The sequence below is a fragment of the Toxorhynchites rutilus genome, chromosome 1 (assembly GCF_029784135.1).
Source record: "Toxorhynchites rutilus septentrionalis strain SRP chromosome 1, ASM2978413v1, whole genome shotgun sequence".
In the NCBI taxonomy this organism is placed as follows: Eukaryota; Metazoa; Arthropoda; class Insecta; order Diptera; family Culicidae; genus Toxorhynchites; species Toxorhynchites rutilus.
In genome coordinates, this window is record NC_073744.1 from 177,422,669 (window position 1) to 177,426,852 (window position 4,184).

The 4,184-nt window shown below is 43.2% G+C and overlaps 1 pseudogene; it reads right to left on the reverse strand.

Annotated features, from left to right (window-relative positions):
- Nucleotides 1–3,072: 3,072 nt before the first annotated feature.
- On the reverse strand, nt 3,073–3,860 carry LOC129761605 (uncharacterized; annotated as a pseudogene).
- Between the last annotated feature and the right edge of the window lie 324 nt (nt 3,861–4,184).

Sequence of the window (4,184 nt, forward strand, 5' to 3'; positions counted from 1 at the left end):
GCAGCCAACAAAATGGTACAGACGAACAAAATAAAAGTCGGCTGGTCAGGGTGCCCGCCTCCGGTAATCAAGCGGATGGAAAGATGCTTCAAGTGCATGGGCTTCGGACATCAGGCGAGAAACTGCACATGTACCGATAAAGATAATGGCCGGCGTACCACAAGGCTCTATCGTGGGTTCAACACTCTAGAACGTTATGTACAACGGAGTGCGAAGAGATCGTGGGCTTCGCGGACGACGTCGCACTAACAGTGACAGGCGAAACGCTTGAAGGGGTGAAGATGTTAGCAACGGAGTCTATCATTGTAGTGGAAAACAGGATACAAGCAGCGAAACTGCGGATTGCTCATAACAAAACGGAAGTGCTGTTGGTGAGTAACTGCAAAGCTGTGCAGCGGGTGGAAGTCGCAGTCGGGGAACACTCGATAACTTCGAAGCGTATGTTGAAGTACTTGGGAGTTATGATCGACGACCGGCTGAATTTCAACAACCAGGTCGACTACGCCTGCCAGAAAGCAGAAAAGTCCATCAGTGCTATAGCGAGGATGATGCCGAACAAATCCTTATCCTGCAGTAGCAAAAGGCTTCTTCTAGCTACTTTACGCTCATCAATACTGCGGTACGGAGCGCCAGCCTGGTCTACGGCTCTCGAGACCCATCGTAATCGCAGGAAACTGGACCGTGCGATGCAAGTCGCGAGCGCGTATAGGACGATCTCGTTGGAAGCAGTATGCGTTATCGCCGGCATGGTCCCGATTGGCACCCACCCTGACCATCTTCAATTCAGGCACGTAATGTCGCCACTCTTTCCGGAGTGTGAGGATGTGAAAGAATCGCCGGAACACGTCGTATTTGTGTGTCCAAGATTCAAGGCAAGGTGCGAGGGGCTGTCTCCCCTTCATGCTGGGGATATCGTGGAGAAAATGTGTTATGACGAGGGCACCTGGAACGCAGTGAACAGTGCAATCGTACAATCGTTTCGACAGGTGAGAGATCCCGCGAGGGTGGCTGTGACGAGTTGCGCGTCAAGTTGGACGTTAATTCCTAATCGGTGCAAGTCTCGACGGGTCAACAGATACTGCCACGGAGAACAGCAAAATGCCGGCATCGCCTGATCGTGGTCTGGATGGAGGAACACTGCGAACGTTTCGAATGAGCGAGCATAAAGGAGGACGTTATCATCAAACAGGTTTATACCCCACGAGAGAAGTTTTGACGGAGTGCGCGTTATGTTGGACCGACGAAGAGAAATACCGCGAGGGTGACATTTCCGAAAGAATTCGGACACTCGCAAGAAAGTTGGGGACTTCCAGTTCCATGTCCCGAGTTTCCAACCTCTAGTCCGTGTTCTTTACTTGGGTCTAGCCCGATTGTCCTGTCTCGAATTGCTTTGTGAATTTTACCGTGCGTTTTATTTTTCCTGAAGGTTTGCAGAGTCGGCACCAACCCCTGTGTCGCCGGAATAAACACAAACAAATAAAAAGGGCGTATTTTTGAGGAAAAAAACATCAATAATTATGAGTATGACTAAGATATTGACAAGTTCTACATCGCAAAATTTTTGTCTTGATAAGATCTAAAAGTCGTCTGAAGCCACTTTTATCCGTTTGTGAGGCACTCCGTTTTGTATACTTCCGAATTCATGGACATGGTTTTCTTACCACAGGAACGAATCCATTGCTAAAACATAATTTGATCTTCGAACTTATTCGCGAAAACAAACTTGAATCTGCTAGAAACCTTGCCGCGAGCAGGAGTCTTATATGAATTGAACACCGGGATTAAAAATAGACCTTCACATAGCGTCATTGTCGATCAAGACACGCCCATCGCGTATCATCAGTATCTGATCATACAGTTTACCAGTTCGGAAGCCGGATTATGGTCATTGTTTGTTGTTTGATACTTCGATTGGATTGTCCAGTCGCTGGGAAGCACTTTTAGTTTTCGGGGAGACGAATTCGCCGTACAATACAGCGGTCAGTAGTCAGTTATTTTCGTCAAATCAAAATCTGAGATGCTGAGACTAGCCATTACTTTCTGAATGGCCTTCAACCGCAGTTGTAAAAAAAGGGTACTACCCCGACGCTTGGTTTTTACTTTGCGGGCAGTTACGAGAAATTTATTGTACCTTTTTAATCACTCGTGCCACGGTACTATTAAAATAATTCAGTAGCTTTGGCAGTTCCTAAGTTAAGGCTGTTGGTTTTTAGAGGTGACGGTGTACAATTGCTTTTCTTTTCTGCCCTTGCATGATAAATATCTCGGAAGCTCGTTAGTTTTGACAAATAGATCGAACGGAACTGTTTACATACAACAAAACGTTGTCAAAAGTTACCATATTCGCTGATATTTTCAAAATGGGGACTGGGAACGCTGATATTTTCAAAATTAAGTGCCCCATTTCTAAATAATACAAACTAACTAATCCCTTTTCACTTCAGTGACATCTATCATGTGACACACTGAGGGTGACTAGAGCTTTAGTCTACTTATTCGTGTAGGCTTTAAACTTTTCGATTCAGGAGAGTCATGCAAACTTATGAATCATCGCTCCAGAACTGTATCAACTCTACGAACCAGAGGCCTACAAGCTTCTCATCGGCACCAAACGACACCCCAGTATCGATATTGGGGTCGAGTTGAGGCTTTATTTCACTAGTTATGTCACGTTACCGTCGTGCGGGGCTTCTTTTGACACTTTTTTCCTTTTTAATCATTTAAAAAAAAATAACTCCAATTTTTGTATGTGGATTTTAACAATTTTAGCATATATTTAACGTGGATGTGTGGATGACATTTGTATCAAATATCAGCTAAATTAATTGAGAAATAAGACTTTTGTTCATAGAGCGATCGAAAAAGCTTGGTTGCATAAGCTGGGGGCTTCTTTTGACAAAGTCACATAAAAATTAAAAATCACCTCAATTACATAGGATAATGATTATTTTTTGAAACAAGGAATTATGGATGGTTATATATCGAATTGCATTTTAACGAATTTTTCAAAATAAATTTGTTATTATTTCTCAACGAGGTGATTTTGGGCTTTCGTCCCCTTTTACCAGGTGTCTAAGATGTGGGTTTCGAATCACGTTTTGGAATTTCATCAGGAGAGACACTTTTTCCAGGAGAAACCTTCAATCTTTTCTTCGGTTGAGGCCCAACTGGACAGCCGATCACGTCGTTACGATGTTCCTTCAGAAATTGTTTGAATGAGTCTCCTATCAACTCGGACTTTAAGCTATCAGATTTACTGGAGTTCCTCACGTTTTCAAAGTACTTTGAGCCACGCTTACAGATAGCAGGCTTCTTACCCGGATCATCTGACAAATTCGTCTCGTCGTAATTAAAAATATTGGAAGCCGGAGCACCTTCTTTCTTGATGTTGGCCATGTACTCTGCGATTATTCCACGTGTTATTGCTGCGCGGTTTAGCTTTTTATTTTGTGCAAAACGTTTGCTCAGTTGCTGGTGATCGCGAAGAAATCGTGCCACCCAGTCCCGTGAAGGTTTGTTATTTACGAAAGTTGGCACTTTTCTTTCCTGCTGTGTCAAATAAATTCGAACTATTTCCCGCAGATCATCGGTTCCAACGGGGAAGCACCACTCGGACAAGCAGCCGAGATGGTCCGAAAACGACAATTCTTCCGTATCAGTAAAAACTTTCTGATGTCCAGGCTGTTTCTGGTGCGTTTCGCACAGCTTGTTGTATATCGTTTGTCGGCTGCAATTGAGTTGCCTTGCGGCTTCTGCGTGGGACATTTCTCCGGATTTGACTTTTCCACGCCCTTGAATCTGCAGCGGAAATTACAGTATATTTCCGAGCATTTTATATCCTTCCGATAGTTCCTCACCATTTTTGTACCTGCAAAAAAGTTAACAAACATAACCATACAATATGGCTGACGGTGGAAAATTTATCGCCCTCATTTTTTTCTTCAAAAATAACGTTGCTGCTGCTGATATATGACAAACGAATAGTTTTCTGATAAGTTTACACACTTACCAGTATTTTAAATTGTAGGAACAATGTATACGGAAACATTGTTTCTGAAGCTTCAAATCACTACCGCTCGACGTTTGAAGCTTTTCAATTTTCTGACAAGTAGTAGTTGCGGTTAAAAAGAGATAGTCAACGTAAAATGGTAGAAAGGTATTGTATGAATGAATTGTCACAGATA